The sequence below is a fragment of the Lissotriton vulgaris genome, chromosome 10, assembly GCF_964263255.1.
Source record: "Lissotriton vulgaris chromosome 10, aLisVul1.2, whole genome shotgun sequence".
NCBI lineage: Eukaryota > Metazoa > Chordata > Amphibia > Caudata > Salamandridae > Lissotriton > Lissotriton vulgaris.
The window spans coordinates 476,457,065-476,480,290 of record NC_141698.1 but is presented as its reverse complement, the minus strand read 5'-3'; the positions used below and the strand labels follow the sequence as shown (position 1 = coordinate 476,480,290).

At 44.8% G+C, this 23,226-nt stretch overlaps 1 pseudogene; it reads right to left on the bottom strand.

Moving 5' to 3' along the window:
• LOC147685425 (syntaxin-binding protein 4-like) overlaps window positions 1-23,226 on the bottom strand; it is a 1,115,687-nt pseudogene that overhangs the window by 357,576 nt on the left and 734,885 nt on the right.

Below are 23,226 nucleotides of genomic sequence, written 5' to 3'. Positions count from 1 at the left end.
CAAACACAACCCATGCAGGATGTCGAGATTGGCTTTGGTGCAGATCAGCAAGGTCTGAGGAACTTCTCCTTTGCAGGGCAGTTGGAGCAATCCTGGAGCAACCAGAAAAGCAAGTTAAATTAAAGGTTGGTCTTCTTGAGGGCTCACTAGCCAATGGAATAGAAACCGCGAAGACGCGTTGAGCTGAAATGCACAAAGCGGGCCCACGGGACACTCGTGGAGTGTGGGCCTCTGAACTTCGGTGCAAAAGGTGCTCGGGCGGGGGCTTCAAGCACATCAATACACAACTTCTGGATACCTCGGGAAGTGGATGAAGGTAGCAAAATGCAGGATGTCCAGGAGTTCCGGTCCCACGTCTGTCGTGTCCGCCACAGGTCTCAGCTTTGCTGGGATCGCAGGTTAGTGTCTGGAAAGAATTCACTGAATGCAGCCCTCCCTGCCCCAATCGTGTCCGCCACAGGTCTCAGATTTGCTGGGATGGCAGGTTAGCGCTGGTTAGTGTTTGGAAAGCATTTACTGAATGCAGCCCTCTCTGCCCCAATACACTAGGAGCCTGTCTGGGGAGGTGTCAGCACCTCCCTAGACAGGAAACCTATTGTCCAGGCCTCCACTGCTGGAGTTTTGTCCAGCAGCAGGAGGGCAGACTCGTATTTGTGGCAGGAGCATCCATTTTGTGATGCTGAGGCTCTGTTTAACTTTAACCAGGTAAATCAGTAACTACATGTCTTCTCTCTCTAGAAGGGTGGATTGCCACCCCTCCGCCAGAACTGGCCGGGGGGGTAGTATTCCAAAGTGTTTGACACCTTACACAACATGTTTTGTTAAAGCCAAACCAAAGTTAGCATTAACCGTGAGGATTATAATGCACCTTAAGAGTATATGGAATGGCTATATCATAGAACAGCTATAAGGAGATGGTTCCGAAAGCTGCAGAGGGGCTCAGCTCATGCTAGGGCACCCTCTAAACTAAAAAACCAAGCACTCTGCCTCCAGGATTGTCAAGGCCTGCCATAGGAGTGACTTATAGGTTACTATGTGTCTATATATGAGGCAGATATAGATATACTATATCTAAGTAAGGGGTGATTACACCACCTTACCCAGGCTGTAAGAACAGACCTGTGGCGTCAGTTTGGAAGGCTATCCAGGGGAGGCACAATACATGCTGCAGCCCCTGGTAGGCCTAGGGTGCACCTATGCCCTGGGTACCTATGGTACACTATACAGGGGCTTGCACCATGTGAGACACTGGGGGGTCCCAATGTCTAAATGGTAACGTTTGGCACACTTTCACATGAACCTTAATGGTTCTGCTCTAGTATAAATGTATCTCAAAGTGATAATGATTCAAACAGTTTTCCTTATTTCAAACAATCTTTGTTTATTCTTTCTTTATCATTCATTTGGATATCTTTCATTTCCAAGACATTTTTAGTTATCATTTTCCATTTGCCCAATGCATTTCGGGTCTATGGTGACCCTTCTTCGGGGGTCTCTAAAAAACCAAGAAAAAAGTCGCTGTCAGCCCTTAAACTTAGGTACAAGAACACATTAACATTTATACATAATACACTGACTTTTTAAGTGAAAAAATGGCGTAAAATAACTAAGCTTCACGAAATGACCTACATCATTGAACAGTATCTCTGTTAATACCAAGAATCCTAGTGTTTGTTTAATGCTAAAAAATATGCCAGAACACCAAAAGCCTAAGTTAAAAAACATCATGAAAGAAAATCGTAATAGCTATCGTTTTGGCATGTATCCTGTTGTTAAACCAAACAGAGATTAACTCTAACAACCATTCTACTTTCTCTCGCGCTCTACTAGCCATTCTGCTCTCTCTCACGCTGTACTTACTGGAAAATGAACAACGTCCCTCGCTAGCGTGCTCTCGGTGAATCCGCTGTTGCCTATCTTCCTGCATGCCGCTATTTAAAGCTACCTGATCGCTAATTGGCTCCATTCGCGATCACGTGATCGCTACATCGGACTGATGTTACAGTCATTATTTTTGCTTTAAAAATATATTCATACATTTCAATCACTATGTGAAAAGTATCTATTCATGCAGTAGATGTTAACGCACAAAAATTAAAACATGGAATTACGAAGCATATTCAATCTATATTTTTACATTGCGCTTTCACTCAACATAATTATATGTATATTTGGTTCAGCTATCACATAAGCAGTATAACTCTAATACCATGCGCTTACTACAGGGAATTAAGCAAATAAAGAAAATTACAAAATAAATCAATAAAGGTGTCGGCCATTTTGAGTAGGGAAAGTTCTCATTCTTATTGTTATGCAGACGAGTAAGTTCGGCTTTTCACAGTCTCTTTATAAAAAGCAGGATAATTCTATCCTGTCATTCAGTCCATTTGGTTGTAGGCTACCCATTTTCTTTATCCAGAAGTATTCTGCTCTTAATCTGGATTTTTGTGTGTCTTTTTCAGTGTGTTCTTTGATGACTTCCAGTATTGTAAAACGCAGTTGGGCTACGTTATGTCCTGCTTCCAGCCAATGTGTTGCCAATGTGGATTTCAGATTTTTCAGACGAATATTACTTTTGTGCTCAGTTATTCTTATTTTGATTTTCCTCTCTGTCTGTCCTATATACAATTTTCCACATGGACATTTGATTCCGTAAATGACATTCTTAGTGTCACAGGTTCCTGAGTATAACAGGGTCACTTTTTTACCTGTCATAGGGTGTGTAAACAAGTTTCCTGTTATTACATTGTTGCAATGGATGCAATTTTCGCATCTCTGCATGCCTTTGTGATTAGTCTCTTTTGGTTCATTCTTCTTTTTCAACAGTTCTTTCAAGTTTCTTGATCTGTTGTAGGCAAACGTAATCCTGTCAGCAAAAAGTGGTTTTAGATCTGGTTCACTTGCGATAAGGACCCAATGTTTTTTCATGATGTTAACAATTTTGGCTGATTGTAGAGAATGTTTCAGGACACATACTGTTTTCTGTGTATCTCCTCTTGGTTTTGTGACTAATAGTGATTCCCTCTGCATCTTCAGAACTTTGATTTTTGATTCTTCTAGAAATGGTGTGGGATAGCCTCTAAATTTGTATTTTTGGATCTGTTTGTCGATGGTGGAGAGCAAATCTTGTGGGTCAGATGTGATTCTCTTTTGACGAATGAATTGGGATATTGGAAGAGGTTTTTTAAGTGAGAAGTGGTGAAAGCTTTCATAGTGTAAGCCACTGTTTCTGTCCGTTTCTTTTATGTGTACACTGGTTCTCAGTTTATTCTGTTCAAGATGAATTTTTACGTCTAGGAACGCAAGTTCTTTCTGGTCCATTTGATAAGTGAATTTAATCCGGTCGTGTACATCATTCAATCTCTGAATGTTCCTGATCAATATTTCTTTCTTGCCCTTCCATATAAGGAAGATATCATCGATATACCTTTTGAATATCATGATTCCCGTTGTCCAGTTTGAATTCTCAATTATATGGTCATGCTCGAATTTGGCCATAAAGGTGTTCGCGTAGGACGGAGCCCCCGCAAAACCCATCGAGGTTCCACTACATTGTTCATAAAAATCGCCTTCCCAGTTGAAGTAACTATGTAGCAGAGCAAACTGTAGTAGTTCGAGCATTAGAGTTTTTTCTCCTCCATGTATTTCATTGTTAAGTAAGCACCATTCCATGGCTTCAATGCCCTCCCTGTGTGGGATTGAAGTGTACAAAGCTGTCACATCTATGGAACATAACCATATCTCATCATCATCTGGAATGTGTATTGTAGATAGCATGTTCAGAAATGCGGTGGTGTCCTTTATATGTGTGCTCCATTTTTGGACTAGAGGCTGTAAGAACCAATCTAGGTATTGACCCAGTGGTTCTGATAGTGATCCACAAGCTGAAACTATGGGTCTGAAAGGAGGTCTTTGGAGGTCCTTATGCACCTTTGGGAGCATATAAAATTGAGGTCTTCTGGGATGTTTAATCTGTAGGAATTGATATGTTTTCACCGTAATCCACTTCATTTCTAAGGCTTTGTCTAGAATGATTTTCAGTGTTTTTCTGAAAGTTTCTGTCGGATCTTGTGTTAACTTGTGGTAAATGTTTTCATCTTGCAGATGAGCTTGTACGCTTTCCTTGTAGTAGGTGGTGTTCATCACTACTATCGCTCCCCCTTTATCCGCCTTCATTATGGTGATATCATCAGAGTTTCTCAAAGTTTGTAAAACTTGCCATTCTCTTCTCGAAAAGTTGCTGATGGTACTGTCAGAGTACTTGATCTTCTGAATTTCAGTTGTTACAATCCGTTCATAAGCATCAATTGTTTTGTGAGAAGTTGGAGCACAAAATGTGCTTTTGGGTTTGAATTCTTTTAACTCTGTGTCTGGTCTTTCATTTGGTGGTAAATTATTGAAAAAGTTTTTTAGTCTGAGATTCCGTAGGAATTTATAGATTGATATTTCTGTTTCTTGGGCATTCGAGCTGTATCTTGGCACAAACGTAAGACCTTTGTTTAGTACCTTGGTTTGATCATCCGTAAGTTGTTTGTCTGATATATTAATGACTAGGTTGGTTTCGTTTTTTTTGATCTCAGTTCTCTCTCTGCAACTGTTTCTTTGACTTGTGTCTTTTCTTTTTCTTTTTCCCCTCCTTGTTTTTGGAGCTCCGTTGTGCTTGTTGAAGGTGCATTGTTTGCCGCCGGGCTGGTGTCTAAAAAAGAAACCTTGTCTTGTTGATCCTTGCGTCTATCCTTGGATATAGGTCTCCTGCTTTGTACCGTGTCTGAATCTGATACCATGCTTTCTTGAGACGAACTCACGTTAGTCTGTGGTTGTTGCCACTTCCTCTGATTATAGACCTCTGCCCAACTATACACTTCTTCCAGTTTATAATCTATTGTGTCTCTTCGATATTTTTTGACTTTCCTCTCTTCAATCTCTTTTGCATATCTTTCGAGTTTTTTATTGACTTCTTCCAGTGTCGCGTCAAGTTCTTCAAATTGATTCAATTCAGTTTTTACTTTGGCAAGTTCATCTTCAAGTGCTCTAAGTTCTTTCGCCAGCTCTTCCACTATCAGCAAAATGAGGTCCAAACTGCATTTGTTCAAAATTTGATACCATTTTGTTAGGAAAGCCTTATTATTCCTGCATAACATCGGTTTGAGTGCTATTCTTAAACCTCTAGGGATTCGTTGATTCCTGTGATAATGTATCAAGGTTGTTGCATGTAGTCTTTGATTTATTTCGCGTTTGCTTACGTTTTCAAGTTGTTTTATCAGTTGCATTACCGTGCTTGGTTGTGGGCTGAAGGCTCTAGTCTCCTTGATCAAACTGTAAATACCTTCTGCTTCTTCTGCGGTGTATACTAAAGTTTCCGCTTTGTTTGTAGTTATTTGAGCTATCTCTTCTAAATTCATCTTTGCGGTGCTTGGATGGAAGGTAGACTTGGTTTATAAATGTATCGTGATAGGGTCCATCTAGCACTCTTACTTTTCAATTTCCTTTTTGACTCTTTAATCTCTTTCGTTGTTGTGCACCGTTACCTTAGTGTTTTAGCCTAAAAAACACTTCTTGTAAACTTGCACCATGTGAGACACTGGGGGGTCCCAATGTCTGAGAAAGGAAATTGAAAAGTAAGAGTGCTAGATGGACCCTATCACGACACTATACAGGGGCTCACAAGGGTGACCCAGCAACCGATCTGGTATGTACCTAAAGTACATGGTATAAATTTAGAGAGAGAACAGCTGAACTGTGGGCCTGATTAGCTGGTCCACAGCCACACTAAAATCGAAAAACCAGAGGATCACAGCAAAAAGTGGGGGTAACCATAGGAAGCAGACCCTACTCTCCTACAGTCTCTGTCCCTGAAATGTAATAGGCGTGCCAATATCAGCCTAGGCAGGGCCCCTGGCCTGGGCAGACGCACCAGAACCCTGTGAACCCTCTCCAAAGCATTTAAGGAGGACAGCCCCTCCGGAGCTACCACTGCTCGCAGCCATTCCTCCAAAAATGTAATCATGTTCTCACCTTCAGATTTTTCAGGCACTTCGATCAATCTCATATTGTTTCTTCAGGACCTTCCTTCGCTGTCCTCAGCCCAAACTTTCAGTACCTTGACTTTCGTTTCTAGTTCTTTAAGCATCTTTTGCATGTCGGCCACTTGCCCCAGTAGGCCCCTCAGTTCCTTCTGTACCCACTCAATTTTGGCAGGCAGGAGGGTGGGCCATGTTAGTGCAACTGTTCCTCAGTCTTGGCGTAGCGTAATTCGTCGCAGGTCTTCAGCTCTTGCGTGGCCCCCTGTGATCTCACCAGTAGATTATCTCCTCTTTAGGACCCCGCTTTGGTTCTCCCAGGATGTCCGCAGCTCAAGAGCAGGGTTGCCACTTGCAAGTAAAAAAACCCGTCAGCTGGGGGGGTCTCAGCAGGACACCACAGCACGCCCCTCCTGGGGTCAACTCACAGCGCTTATTCTGCTTGAGTGATTGAAGGGCGCTCTTGTTGCTAGGCTGTGTCACGCCTCCTAATCTGCTAGGGCCCAGTGCTGTTATGCACCTCACTAGAACGCAGTAGCCGCCGAGATGTTGTGCTGCTGTGTATGGTCCCTCATGTGGTGGTGCTTCAGATAGTGCAGAGTGGGACCGTTACTTCCTTTCTATTGTTGGGTGCATTTCTGTTGTAACTCCGGCGGCCCCCGTCCCCTGAGTGTAATTCCGCTGCCCTGTCTATTGATAGAGTTCTCTGGCTCTGTGATAGGGGTGATTTGATTCAGTTTCCTCGTCCCAAATGCACGCTGGGCGCTACTGTGCTCCCACTGTTTGTCATCTAGGGCAGTGCCTGCTCATTCGGCGTAAGGCCGCCGTGCGTGCCTTACGCTCTCTCCAATAGGGTCCTGGCCCAGGAACTGGGGGCTGTGGTGTGCTGGCTCTGGTGACCTGTGCACCACAGGTCCCACCGCTCCTCTATGGTGCCAAACAGCCCTCTGCAAGTTGCATCAATTTTCTTCAGCTGTCGCCGCCCCTCCCACGCCAGCAGGCTAATCAATTCCCCACAGGCACTCACTGCAAGCTAGATGTCGCGGAAGGAGATACCCTTGTCCTCCGGTACCTGCTTCCTCGTCAGCTCCCCAAAGCAGGCATGTTGCCTCAGTATGTTGCGGCACCATTTTCTTTCACTTTTTGCAATGTAGTGTGCGCCCCGCCGCAGGGTCCTCATGTACGCTGCTGGTGTGCTTGGCCCTCGTTGTCACTCTCATCATGCCCAGTGACCTTCTGGGAATTGATCTGTATTCCCTTGCCGGGTTTCTGCTGTCTGTCAGCGGTCCCCGCTACCTGTCCAGCGGGCCGACCCCATAGCTCCAGGCCCTCTTCCAGATGGTTCTTTCATTCAGGGGTCTGCCCATCCATGGTTACAGCGCTCAGGGGACACTCCAGGGCAGGTCCAGCTCTCCGCCCACACCAGCAGGCTCTCCAACTCCCCGCAGAAACTTACTGCACGCTAGGTGCCATTATGGAAGGAGATGCCCCTGTCCTCCAGTTTCCATCTTCTCGTCATCTTCCCGAGGCAGGTACGCAGCTCTAAGTATGGTGCAGACGCCATTTTCTTTCCCTTCCTGCAATGTCGTCCCATCTCAGGGTCTTCATGCACACCGCTGGCCTGCTTGGTCCTTATTGTCACTCCCGTTATACCCGAGGATCTTCTGGGGATTGAACTGTATTCCACTGTCGGGTTCCTGTTATCTGTCAGTGAGCCGGGCTGGTTACACAAAGCCATTCATGGTGCCGGTGCCATCTTGGAGCTGCTGCCATCGATCTCCCCAACACCCAATACCTCAGAAAAGAGGCGTTCCAGGGTGATCTGGGGCTCACCTTTGGTTGCCCACAGTCTCCAGTGTACCCCGGACTGAAAAGTGGTGTACCCAGCTGCGTCTGTGGTGCAGGATAATTAATTATGGGGGAAGCGGCGGTGGAGCTCCTCAGCTCGCATCTGTTTCCATCAGCTGCAAGCCACGTCCCCCATACCATCACCTCCAATACCGTCAAACAACAATGATTTATTGAATGCCTCAGCTGCTACATCTGTCTCCCTTTCAAGATATGTGCCAGGATTCAATGCAGAAATAATGCATTATATTGGATCAGATCCCACCTATCATAAGCAAAAAGAGCAGCCGATAGTTAATTCACATCCCCTACAATCATCACAAAGTAATACATCCTATCACCCACCTGTGCATTCAGAGAACCAACTTCAATCCTCTATGCTGGCACAACAATTTGATTCTGGCAGAGGTAATTCTCAATACAGACCACAGCAAATGCAAGAATCGCTTATTGCAACCATCAATAGATCTATTAACATATTGAATGGTGAAGATAAAGATAATATATGGAAAAGCCTTGGGAATTGGCAACCTAAGGATGATGAGTTTGAAATCAATTATGAACAATCTGTCCACAGGGAGGCAAGACATAAAACATACAATAAAAATACAAAGAAAAACCAATGGAATACATGTGTCAACAAATATATATGTCGTGGTGATCTTATAGCTGGTAAGTTTAAAATATTCTTTTGTGTATGTTGCAACTTAAATTAGCAAATGATGCATAAAATAAAAGCAACATACATTTAAAAATACATATCCCTCGAGATTAACCTACAAAATCTACCAGTGATGACAAATGCTGTTCAGAGTTTCATAACATATAAAAAATGAATAAAAAGTCATATGCAGTGTATTTTTCATTTTGTTGACCCATTAGGTTTAAAACATTTTAGCCCACTCTCTAACACGCTCTCTATTGAGCTCTGTCCAGCTTTATATCTCTCTATCTCTCTCTGTCTCTCAGTCTCTCTCTATCGAGATCTCTATCTCTCGCTCTCTTTATCTGTCTCTCTCTCTATCGCTCTCTCTTGCGCTCTCTTGCTATCTCTATATCTCTCTCTTTTTCGCTATCTATATATATATATCTCTCGCTATCTATATATCTCTCTCTATCTCGCGCTATCTCTCTCTCTCTCTCTCTCTCTCTCTATATATATATATATATATATATATATATATATATATTCACTGAAAAAACCATAGGTTATAGACCATATATAGTTAGGAATTAGCATTTACAAAACCTTATTTTACTCACACAAAACCATTGAAATTCGCATATATAGTTAGTTGCACTAACTATATATCGCGCACCCGCAATCCACTGCTGATCATGTCACATATTACATCATTCATGACATGGTCAGTGACATCACTGATGACATCACTGATGACATCTCAAATGACATCACTGATGACATCACTGATGACATCTCAAACGACATCAACTGATGACATCTCAAATGACATCACTGATGACATCACTGATGACATCTCATTTGACATTACTGATCACATCACTGATGACATCATTCATGTGATAATACGATGAACCTCTTCAGACTCTAATATAACCTTAGATACACTCAGTGTAAACAGACACTCACAGACTGTCACTCATCCATGGAGTTACTAACACACCTAGTCAGTCATGCAAAGAATCAATCACACCTCCATTTCCTCAACTATACAGTTATACACACCTTACTTATTCAAACATATACTAACACATATTTACTCTCTTATACAATGCCTGATACAAGTTCACAATGATCCATACAGCCACTCACACATTCACTGGCTCTTATGCACAGTTATATATATATGTCAACTCTCACATGTACTGTGTTTTACTTATGTACTTACTTTGACATGTAGCACTGAGATATCCATTCACTCACCAATACACTCATGCACACAGTCAACCGCCCATACAGCTGTTTCCACATGCACTTTTGAACCCATACATCTAGTGAATCAACTGCTCACACATCTATGCACAGAGTCATACACCTCCCAGCCACCCACACACACACTCAGTCTCCCATACAAATACTTAGGCAACCAATCAATAACCCATATAGTTACTCATATAGCTAATGATCAACACATGCAGCAGTTTACAGAACAACAGACATAATGATGCACAAATTAAGACAGTTTAGTCACTAACCCATGCACTCAGTGAGACACATTTAATCACTCACTCATACAGTCAGTCATGCACCTACTAAATCCTTCATCCAGACACTTATACATCCACTCATTCTTCAATATGTAAGACATATTTTAACTTTACAGAAACATACAGTCACTGGATGTTGTCATCAGTGATGTCATCAGTGATGTCATTTGAGATGTCATCAGTGATGTCACTGGCCATGTCATGAATGATGTAATATGTGACATGATCAGCAGTGGATTGCGGGTGCGCGATATATAGTTAGTGCAACTAACTACATATGCGAATTTCAATGGTTTTGTGTGAGTAAAATAAGGTTTTGTAAATGCTAATTCCTAACTATATATTGTCTATAACCTATGGTTTTTTTCAGTGAATTTTCAAGGTTTTGTAAATGCTAATTTCTAACTATATATGGTCTATAACCTATGTTTTTTCAGTGAATTTCAATGGTTTTTTAATAGCAAATATCAAAAGCTGTAAAATGTATTCTTCTTTTAAAGGAAAAATATATTTTATATGTATTTAGGATAATTTTTTTATGTATATAAATTTTTTGAGGGAACACATTTATCAACTATCATGCTGAAGAAGAGTGTGGGGGAAAAAAAACAAAGAGGAGGACTAAGAGGAAAGAACAATCAGTTCAAAAATACAATTGCTTTAAAGCATGAAGTGCTTTTCCACACATTTACATTTAAATAACTCATATTAGAATATACAAAATATCTACAGAGGAGACGGTGTACATTGAATTTTAGACTCTTAATTGGTACCTACATGTTGGTACTTACATCACCCACACAACACAACAGCTCTATTCAGAGCTACCCTACCTCAAAGCACTCTAAAATATTATTTTACTATTTCCCTTGGTTTTCCCCTTGTTATGCTTTCCCGAACGCTACCCGGTGCGCGGACCGGGCGCTAACCGTGCGAAAATTTGAATTTTGGCCTCCTCAGCCACCCTCAGAAAACCTAGGGGGTCAGGATATGTCTCCCGTGCCCCATCATACCCATTCCCAACATTGTTTATCCTCCATCTTGTGACTAAATTCATCCGAAACACAAGATGGTGGACTCCCGTTACGCTACCGATGAGCTACCCGGTTCGCCTACCGGGTAGCGCTTCCACCGCGCAAATCGAAAAATAAATATTTTATTTTTTTGCCCCGCGGGGCCCTTTAATAGCCCCCACATCAATCCTAGGGGGTCAGGAGGGGGTCTACCTTGCCCCCTTTCATTCATTTCCCCCTTCGTTTATTTCCACCTCTTGTCTCTCGATCCTACCGAGAGACAAGATGGCGGCCGCTCCGGACTGTTTAGAATGTTGAGAGTCACCGGAGAGCCAATCCGCTTCTCCTTGCGAAGTTCCGTTACGAGTCTGGTACGCGAACCGGGGCGCTAACCGGGACGCTGTCACAGATATATATATTTTTTTGAACGTTAATTTCTTAAAATCTACTGGAGCACATATCTTGAGACCTAGCAACGGCAAACATTCTCTACAATTTTGCCAAGTTTCATAGAAATCCATTCAGCCGTTCGAGCTAAAAGTGAGTCCAACCGCCCTATGGAAAACTCAATGTTAAAAACACGTTTTGGGACCCCCCTTTTTTCTCGGCCCCCGCTTGACGAAACCCCCCCAAACTTTCAAGGGACGCTCAGAAACAAAATGTGCCAATTCCGTCCATCAACGCCAAAGTTATTCAACATAGAATTTTCAGAAATCCCTAATCAAAAAAATCCTAACTATATATACCTACAGGTAATATGTATGTATATATATATATATATATATATATATATATATATATATATATATATATATATATATATATATATATATATATATATATATATATATATATATATATATATATATATATATATATATATATATATATATATATATATATATATATATATATATATATGTATATATATACATATATTCAAAACGCCAGGTAACTCCCATGGAGAAGCACACGAACAGGAATGTAAGGTTACCAGCCTTTAATTCGAGGTATGGACAAAGTTCATATGCCAGTAAATAAAACAGCCTTGCGTCCTGCCTGACGGGTTTCGAGAATGTACACCGGGTATTTTTAGCAACTATGAATTCTATACATGGTGGTTTTATTAAGTATCCATTGTTTTAAACTTTTGTATGAGATTTATATAGGTTCATGTTCCTATCTCTGACTTTATGCATTTATGCAATGATGACAAAAGGTACTTAATAACATGTGGATTCAGCACTTTATTCTCACCTACCTCTCCTCCCTATGCACTTTATCACTCTCCACTATTCGCAGACTTGGAACCAGGCTAAAATGTAAATATTGGCACCTTCAGCAATCCTACAATTCCCCAGTCACTACAATACTGTATATAGACATTTTTACGGTTATGTATATAAGGATTTATCCTGTTATGAAATTTGTGATACCGTATTTATCAAATCTGCCTACTATCTTGATTTTAAAACATGACATCCCATTTTTATTTTTATATTAATTTGTATACAAATAATATATAATATATAATATTGAAATGTGGTTTGTTTGAAAACAAGGGAAAACTGTAGACTGGGCAGTACCTTTCTCCTCAAGATGTGGGAGTAAAATGTTTTTTATGTCTATGCAGTTGTATACCATGTGACAGGGCGGGCCAATTGGGTGTGCACAGCAGTATAAAATTAAAAAGTTGAAACTGGTTCATTTGCATGTGAACAAGGGCTTTTCCAGCCCGAAACGCGTAGTGCCCTCTGGCTTACCGGCTTCTCTGCAAAATAAAAGATCCTGTGCAGCGCATTCTGTGGTCCGTCTCCTATGTTGCCTCGCCGGTTCGACGTTGGTTGACCAGGAAGTGGTATTTGGAGTTTTTTCGGATATATATATATATATATATATATATATATATATATATATATATATATATATATATATATTCAAAACGCCAGGTAACTCCCATGGAGAAGCACACGAACAGGAATGTAAGGTTACCAGCCTTTAATTCGAGGTATGGACAAAGTTCATATGCCAGTAAATAAAACAGCCTTGCGTCCTGCCTGACGCGTTTCGAGAATGTCTCTTTTTCAAAGGCATTTGTTCGCAAGGAGCGTGCTGTGGCAGTTGATGACTCCCTTGATATAATTGCTGCATGGCCCGCCTCCCAATGAGGCTATAACGATTCTGGGTTGCTTGAGCATTCTGGGAGTTGTAGTCAACACACAATGTCCTCCATAATTCGGCGCAATTATCGCTGTTCAATTAGGCTCAAAATAAGCCCAGCAATAGAGTTTGTCCTTAATCCTCCATTCCCGCTCCACATCCGAGTTGTAGCATCTGTAACTCGTGGCCCCCCTGTGATTCCGGGGTGGTGCATCCTCCGCGGCCGGGGACGCCGCCTTATTTATTCAAAACGCCAGGTAACTCCCATGGAGAAGCACACGAACAGGAATGTAAGGTTACCAGCCTTTAATTCGAGGTATGGACAAAGTTCACATGCCAGTAAATAAAACAGCCTTGCGTCCTGCCTGACGCGTTTCGAGAATGTCTCTTTTTCAAAGGCATTTGTTCGCAAGGAGCGTGCTGTGGCAGTTGATGACTCCCTTGATATAATTGCTGCATGGCCCGCCTCCCAATGAGGCTATAACGATTCTGGGTTGCTTGAGCATTCTGGGAGTTGTAGTCAACACACAATGTCCTCCATAATTCGGCGCACTTATCGCTGTTCAATTAGGCTCAAAATAAGCCCAGCAATAGAGTTTGTCCTTAATCCTCCATTCCCGCTCCAAATCCGAGTTGTAGCATCTGTAACTCGTGGCCCCCCTGTGATTCCGGGGTGGTGCATCCTCCGCGGCCGGGGACGCCGCCTTATTTATTCAAAACGCCAGGTAACTCCCATGGAGAAGCACACGAACAGGAATGTAAGGTTACCAGCCTTTAATTCGAGGTATGGACAAAGTTCACATGCCAGTAAATAAAACAGCCTTGCGTCCTGCCTGACGTGTTTCGAGAATGTCTCTTTTTCAAAGGCATTTGTTCGCAAGGAGCGTGCTGTGGCAGTTGATGACTCCCTTGATATAATTGCTGCATGGCCCGCCTCCCAATGAGGCTATAACGATTCTGGGTTGCTTAAGCATTCTGGGAGTTGTAGTCAACATACAATGTCCTCCATAATTCGGCGCACTTATCGCTGTTCAATTAGGCTCAAAATAAGCCCAGCAATAGAGTTTGTCCTTAATCCTCCATTCCCGCTCCACATCCGAGTTGTAGCATCTGTAACTCGTGGCCCCCCTGTGATTCCTGGGTGGTGCATCCTCCGCGGCCGGGGACGCCGCCTTATTTATTCAAAACGCCAGGTAACTCCCATGGAGAAGCACACAAACAGGAATGTAAGGTTACCAGCCTTTAATTCGAGGTATGGACAAAGTTCACATGCCAGTAAATAAAACAGCCTTGCGTCCTGCCTGACGCGTTTCGAGAATGTCTCTTTTTCAAAGGCATTTGTTCGCAAGGAGCGTGCTGTGGCAGTTGATGACTCCCTTGATATAATTGCTGCATGGCCCGCCTCCCAATGAGGCTATAACGATTCTGGGTTGCTTGAGCATTCTGGGAGTTGTAGTCAACACACAATGTCCTCCATAATTCGGCGCACTTATCGCTGTTCAATTAGGCTCAAAATAAGCCCAGCAATAGAGTTTGTCCTTAATCCTCCATTCCCGCTCCACATCCGAGTTGTAGCATCTGTAACTCGTGGCCCCCCTGTGATTCCGGGGTGGTGCATCTTCCGCGGCCGGGGACGCCGCCTTATTTATTCAAAACACCAGGTAACTCCCATGGAGAAGCACACGAACAGGAATGTAAGGTTACCAGCCTTTAATTCGAGGTATGGACAAAGTTCACATGCCAGTAAATAAAACAGCCTTGCGTCCTGCCTGACGCGTTTCGAGAATGTCTCTTTTTCAAAGGCATTTGTTCGCAAGGAGCGTGCTGTGGCAGTTGATGACTCCCTTGATATAATTGCTGCATGGCCCGCCTCCCAATGAGGCTATAACGATTCTGGGTTGCTTGAGCATTCTGGGAGTTGTAGTCAACACACAATGTCCTCCATAATTCGGCGCACTTATCGCTGTTCAATTAGGCTCAAAATAAGCCCAGCAATAGAGTTTGTCCTTAATCCTCCATTCCCGCTCCACATCCGAGTTGTAGCATCTGTAACTCGTGGCCCCCCTGTGGTTCCGGGGTGGTGCATCCTCCGTGGCCCGGGACGCCGCCTTATTTATTCAAAATGCCAGGTAACTCCCATGGAGAAGCACACGAACAGGAATGTAAGGTTACCAGCCTTTAATTCGAGGTATGGACAAAGTTCACATGCCAGTAAATAAAACAGCCTTGCGTCCTGCCTGACGCGTTTCGAGAATGTCTCTTTTTCAAAGGCATTTGTTCGCAAGGAGCGTGCTGTGGCAGTTGATGACTCCCTTGATATAATTGCTGCATGGCCCGCCTCCCAATGAGGCTATAACGATTCTGGGTTGCTTGAGCATTCTGGGAGTTGTAGTCAACACACAATGTCCTCCATAATTCGGCGCACTTATCGCTGTTCAATTAGGCTCAAAATAAGCCCAGCAATAGAGTTTGTCCTTAATCCTCCATTCCCGCTCCACATCCGAGTTGTAGCATCTGTAACTCGTGGCCCCCCTGTGATTCCGGGGTGGTGCATCCTCCGCGGCCCGGGACGCCGCCTTATTTATTCAAAATGCCAGGTAACTCCCATGGAGAAGCACACAAACAGGAATGTAAGGTTACCAGCCTTTAATTCGAGGTATGGACAAAGTTCACATGCCAGTAAATAAAACAGCCTTGCGTCCTGCCTGACGTGTTTCGAGAATGTCTCTTTTTCAAAGGCATTTGTTCGCAAGGAGCGTGCTGTGGCAGTTGATGACTCCCTTGATATAATTGCTGCATGGCCCGCCTCCCAATGAGGCTATAACGATTCTGGGTTGCTTGAGCATTCTGGGAGTTGTAGTCAACACACAATGTCCTCCATAATTCGGCGCACTTATCGCTGTTCAATTAGGCTCAAAATAAGCCCAGCAATAGAGTTTGTCCTTAATCCTCCATTCCCGCTCCACATCCGAGTTGTAGCATCTGTAACTCGTGGCCCCCCTGTGATTCCGGGGTGGTGCATCCTCCGCGGCCGGGGACGCCGCCTTATTTATTCAAAACGCCAGGTAACTCCCATGGAGAAGCACACGAACAGGAATGTAAGGTTACCAGCCTTTAATTCGAGGTATGGACAAAGTTCACATGCCAGTAAATAAAACAGCCTTGCGTCCTGCCTGACGCGTTTCGAGAATGTCTCTTTTTCAAAGGCATTTGTTCGCAAGGAGCGTGCTGTGGCAGTTGATGACTCCCTTGATATAATTGCTGCATGGCCCGCCTCCCAATGAGGCTATAACAATTCTGGGTTGCTTGAGCATTCTGGGAGTTGTAGTCAACACACAATGTCCTCCATAATTCGGCGCACTTATCGCTGTTCAATTAGGCTCAAAATAAGCCCAGCAAGAGAGTTTGTCCTTAATCCTCCATTCCCGCTCCACATCCGAGTTGTAGCATCTGTAACTCGTGGCCCCCCTGTGATTCCGGGGTGGTGCATCCTCCGCGGCCCGGGACGGCGCCTTATTTATTCAAAATGCCAGGTAACTCCCATGGAGAAGCACACGAACAGGAATGTAAGGTTACCAGCCTTTAATTCGAGGTATGGACAAAGTTCACATGCCAGTAAATAAAACAGCCTTGCGTCCTGCCTGACGCGTTTCGAGAATGTCTCTTTTTCAAAGGCATTTGTTCGCAAGGAGCGTGCTGTGGCAGTTGATGACTCCCTTGATATAATTGCTGCATGGCCCGCCTCCCAATGAGGCTATAACGATTCTGGGTTGCTTGAGCATTCTGGGAGTTGTAGTCAACACACAATGTCCTCCATAATTCGGCGCACTTATCGCTGTTCAATTAGGTTCAAAATAAGCCCAGCGATAGAGTTTGTCCTTAATCCTCCATTCCCGCTCCACATCCGAGTTGTAGCATCTGTAACTCGTGGCCCCCCTGTGATTCCGGGGTGGTGCATCCTCCGCGGCCGGGGACGCCGCCTTATTTATTCAAAACGCCAGGTAACTCCCATGGAGAAGCACACGAACAGGAATGTAAGGTTACCAGCCTTTAATTCGAGGTATGGACAAAGTTCACATGCCAGTAAATAAAACAGCCTTGCGTCCTGCCTGACGCGTTTCGAGAATGTCTCTTTTTCAAAGGCATTTGTTCGCAAGGAGCGTGCTGTGGCAGTTGATGACTCCCTTGATATAATTGCTGCATGGCCCGCCTCCCAATGAGGCTATAACGATTCTGGGTTGCTTGAGCATTCTGGGAGTTGTAGTCAACACACAATGTCCTCCATAATTCGGCGCACTTATCGCTGTTCAATTAGGCTCAAAATAAGCCCAGCAATAGAGTTTGTCCTTAATCCTCCATTCCCGCTCCACATCCGAGTTGTAGCATCTGTAACTCGTGGCCCCCCTGTGATTCCGGGGTGGTGCATCCTCCGCGGCCCGGGACGCCGCCTTATTTATTCAAAATGCCAGGTAACTCCCATGGAGAAGCACACGAACAGGAATGTAAGGTTACCACCAGCCTTTAATTCGAGGTATGGACAAAGTTCACATGCCAGTAAATAAAACAGCCTTGCGTCCTGCCTGACGCGTTTCGAGAATGTCTCTTTTTCAAAGGCATTTATTCGCAAGGAGCGTGCTGTGGCAGTTGATGACTCCCTTGATATAATTGCTGCATGGCCCGCCTCCCAATGAGGTTATAACGATTCTGGGTTGCTTGAGCATTCTGGGAGTTGTAGTCAACACACAATGTCCTCCATAATTCGGCGCACTTATCGCTGTTCAATTAGGCTCAAAATAAGCCCAGCAATAGAGTTTGTCCTTAATCCTCCTTTCCAGCTCCACATCCGAGTTGTAGCATCTGTAACTCATGGCCCCCCTGTGATTCCGGGGTGGTGCATCCTCCGCGGCCGGGGACGCCGCCTTATTTATTCAAAACGCCAGGTAACTCCCATGGAGAAGCACACGAACAGGAATGTAAGGTTACCAGCCTTTAATTCGAGGTATGGACAAAGTTCACATGCCAGTAAATAAAACAGCCTTGCGTCCTGCCTGACGCGTTTCGAGAATGTCTCTTTTTCAAAGGCATTTGTTCGCAAGGAGCGTGCTGTGGCAGTTGATGACTCCCTTGATATAATTGCTGCATGGCCCGCCTCCCAATGAGGCTATAACGATTCTGGGTTGCTTGAGCATTCTGGGAGTTGTAGTCAACACACAATGTCCTCCATAATTCGGCGCACTTATCGCTGTTCAATTAGGCTCAAAATAAGCCCAGCAATAGAGTTTGTCCTTAATCCTCCATTCCCGCTCCACATCCGAGTTGTAGCATCTGTAACTCGTGGCCCCCCTGTGATTCCGGGGTGGTGCATCCTCCGCGGCCGGGGACGCCGCCTTATTTATTCAAAACGCCAGGTAACTCCCATGGAGAAGCACACGAACAGGAAGGTAAGGTTACCAGCCTTTAATTCGAGGTATGGACAAAGTTCACATGTCAGTAAATCAAACAGCCTTGCGTCCTGCCTGACGCGTTTCGAGAATGTCTCTTTTTCAAAGGCATTTGTTCGCAAGGAGCGTGCTGTGGCAGTTGATGACTCCCTTGATATAATTGCTGCATGGCCCGCCTCCCAATGAGGCTGTAACGATTCTGGGTTGCTTTAGCATTCTGGGAGTTGTAGTCAACACACAATGTCCTCCATAATTCAGCGCACTTATCGCTGTTCAATTAGGCTCAAAATAAGCCCAGCAATAGAGTTTGCCCTTAATCCTCCATTCCCGCTCCACATCCGAGTTGTAGCATCTGTAACTCGTGGCACCCCTGTGATTCCGGGGTGGTGCATCCTCCGCGGCCCGGGACGCCGCCTTATTTATTCAAAATGCCAGGTAACTCCCATGGAGAAGCACACGAACAGGAATGTAAGGTTGCCAGCCTTTAATTCGAGGTATGGACAAAGTTCACATGCCAGTAAATAAAACAGCCTTGCGTCCTGCCTGACGCGTTTCGAGAATGTCTCTTTTTCAAAGGCATTTGTTCGCAAGGAGCGTGCTGTGGCAGTTGATGACTCCCTTGATATAATTGCTGCATGGCCCACCTCCCAATGAGGCTATAACGATTCTGGGTTGCTTGAGCATTCTGGGAGTTGTAGTCAACACACAATGTCCTCCATAATTCGGCGCACTTATCACTGTTCAATTAGGTTCAAAATAAGCCCAGCAATAGAGTTTGTCCTTAATCCTCCATTCCCGCTCCACATCCGAGTTGTAGCATCTGTAACTCGTGGCCCCCCTGTGATTCCGGGGTGGTGCATCCTCCGCGGCCGGGGACGCCGCCTTATTTATTCAAAACGCCAGGTAACTCCCATGGAGAAGCACACGAACAGGAATGTAAGGTTACCAGCCTTTAATTCGAGGTATGGACAAAGTTCACATGCCAGTAAATAAAACAGCCTTGCGTCCTGCCTGACGTGTTTCGAGAATGTCTCTTTTTCAAAGGCATTTGTTCGCAAGGAGCGTGCTGTGGCAGTTGATGACTCCCTTGATATAATTGCTGCATGGCCCGCCTCCCAATGAGGCTATAACGATTCTGGGTTGCTTAAGCATTCTGGGAGTTGTAGTCAACACACAATGTCCTCCATAATTCGGCGCACTTATCGCTGTTCAATTAGGCTCAAAATAAGCCCAGCAATAGAGTTTGTCCTTAATCCTCCATTCCCGCTCCACATCCGAGTTGTAGCATCTGTAACTCGTGGCCCCCTTGTGATTCCGGGGTGGTGCATCCTCCGCGGCCGGGGACGCCGCCTTATTTATTCAAAACGCCAGGTAACTCCCATGGAGAAGCACACAAACAGGAATGTAAGGTTACCAGCCTTTAATTCGAGGTATGGACAAAGTTCACATGCCAGTAAATAAAACAGCCTTGCGTCCTGCCTGACGCGTTTCGAGAATGTCTCTTTTTCAAAGGCATTTGTTCGCAAGGAGCGTGCTGTGGCAGTTGATGACTCCCTTGATATAATTGCTGCATGGCCCGCCTCCCAATGAGGCTATAACGATTCTGGGTTGCTTGAGCATTCTGGGAGTTGTAGTCAACACACAATGTCCTCCATATTTCGGCGCACTTATCGCTGTTCAATTAGGCTCAAAATAAGCCCAGCAATAGAGTTTGTCCTTAATCCTCCATTCCCGCTCCACATCCGAGTTGTAGCATCTGTAACTCGTGGCCCCCCTGTGATTCCTGGGTGGTGCATCCTCCGCGGCCGGGGACGCCGCCTTATTTATTCAAAACGCCAGGTAACTCCCATGGAGAAGCACACAAACAGGAATGTAAGGTTACCAGCCTTTAATTCGAGGTATGGACAAAGTTCACATGCCAGTAAATAAAACAGCCTTGCGTCCTGCCTGACGCGTTTCGAGAATGTCTCTTTTTCAAAGGCATTTGTTCGCAAGGAGCGTGCTGTGGCAGTTGATGACTCCCTTGAAATAATTGCTGCATGGCCCGTCTCCCAATGAGGCTATAACGATTCTGGGTTGCTTGAGCATTCTGGGAGTTGTAGTCAACACACAATGTCCTCCATAATTCGGCGCACTTATCGCTGTTCAATTAGGCTCAAAATAAGCCCAGAAATAGAGTTTGTCCTTAATCCTCCATTCCCGCTCCACATCCGAGTTGTAGCATCTGTAACTCGTGGCCCCCCTGTGATTCCGGGGTGGTGCATCCTCCGCGGCCCGGGACGCCGCCTTATTTATTCAAAATGCCAGGTAACTCCCATGGAGAAGCACACGAACAGGAATGTAAGGTTACCAGCCTTTAATTCGAGGTATGGACAAAGTTCACATGCCAGTAAATAAAACAGCCTTGCGTCCTGCCTGACGCGTTTCGAGAATGTCTCTTTTTCAAAGGCATTTGTTCGCAAGGAGCGTGCTGTGGCAGTTGATGACTCCCTTGATGTAATTGCTGCATGGCCCGCCTCCCAATGAGGCTATAACGATTCTGGGTTGCTTGAGCATTCTGGGAGTTGTAGTCAACACACAATGTCCTCCATAATTCGGCGCACTTATCGCTGTTCAATTAGGTTCAAAATAAGCCCAGCGATAGAGTTTGTCCTTAATCCTCCATTCCCGCTCCACATCCGAGTTGTAGCATCTGTAACTCGTGGCCCCCCTGTGATTCCGGGGTGGTGCATCCTCCGCGGCCGGGGACGCCGCCTTATTTATTCAAAACGCCAGGTAACTCCCATGGAGAAGCACACGAACAGGAATGTAAGGTTACCAGCCTTTAATTCGAGGTATGGACAAAGTTCACATGCCAGTAAATAAAACAGCCTTGCGTCCTGCCTGACGCGTTTCGAGAATGTCTCTTTTTCAAAGGCATTTGTTCGCAAGGAGCGTGCTGTGGCAGTTGATGACTCCCTTGATATAATTGCTGCATGGCCCGCCTCCCAATGAGGCTATAACGATTCTGGGTTGCTTGAGCATTCTGGGAGTTGTAGTCAACACACAATGTCCTCCATAATTTGGCGCAATTATCGCTGTTCAATTAGGCTCAAAATAAGCCCAGCAATAGAGTTTGTCCTTAATCCTCCATTCCCGCTCCACATCCGAGTTGTAGCATCTGTAACTCGTGGCCCCCCTGTGATTCCGGGGTGGCGCATCCTCCGCGGCCGGGGACGCCGCCTTATTTATTCAAAACGCCAGGTAACTCCCATGGAGAAGCACAAGAACAGGAATGTAAGGTTACCAGCCTTTAATTCGAGGTATGGACAAAGTTCACATGCCAGTAAATAAAACAGCCTTGCGTCCTGCCTGACGCGTTTCGAGAATGTCTCTTTTTTAAAGGCATTTGTTCGCAAGGAGCGTGCTGTGGCAGTTGATGACTCCCTTGATATAATTGCTGCATGGCCCGCCTCCCAATGAGGCTATAACGATTCTGGGTTGCTTTAGCATTCTGGGAGTTGTAGTCAACACACAATGTCCTCCATAATTCAGCGCACTTATCGCTGTTCAATTAGGCTCAAAATAAGCCCAGCAATAGAGTTTGTCCTTAATCCTCCATTCCCGCTCCACATCCGAGTTGTAGCATCTGTAACTCGTGGCCCCCCTGTGATTCCGGGGTGGTGCATCCTCCGCGGCCGGGGACGCCGCCTTATTTATTCAAAACGCCAGGTAACTCCCATGGAGAAGCACACGAACAGGAATGTAAGGTTACCAGCCTTTAATTCGAGGTATGGACAAAGTTCACATGCCAGTAAATAAAACAGCCTTGCGTCCTGCCTGACGCGTTTCGAGAATGTCTCTTTTTCAAAGGCATTTGTTCGCAAGGAGCGTGCTGTGGCAGTTGATGACTCCCTTGATATAATTGCTGCATGGCCCGCCTCCCAATGAGGCTATAACGATTCTGGGTTGCTTGAGCATTCTGGGAGTTGTAGTCAACACACAATGTCCTCCATAATTCGGCGCACTTATCGCTGTTCAATTAGGCTCAAAATAAGCCCAGCAATAGAGTTTGTCCTTAATCCTCCATTCCCGCTCCACATCCGAGTTGTAGCATCTGTAACTCGTGGCCCCCCTGTGATTCCGGGGTGGTGCATCCTCCGCGGCCGGGGACGCCGCCTTATTTATTCAAAACGCCAGGTAACTCCCATGGAGAAGCACACGAACAGGAATGTAAGGTTACCAGCCTTTAATTCGAGGTATGGACAAAGTTCACATGCCAGTAAATAAAACAGCCTTGCGTCCTGCCTGACGTGTTTCGAGAATGTCTCATTTTCAAAGGCATTTGTTCGCAAGGAGCGTGCTGTGGCAGTTGATGACTCCCTTGATATAATTGCTGCATGGCCCGCCTCCCAATGAGGCTATAACGATTCTAGGTTGCTTAAGCATTCTGGGAGTTGTAGTCAACACACAATGTCCTCCATAATTCGGCGCACTTATCGCTGTTCAATTAGGCTCAAAATAAGCCCAGCAATAGAGTTTGTCCTTAATCCTCCATTCCCGCTCCACATCCGA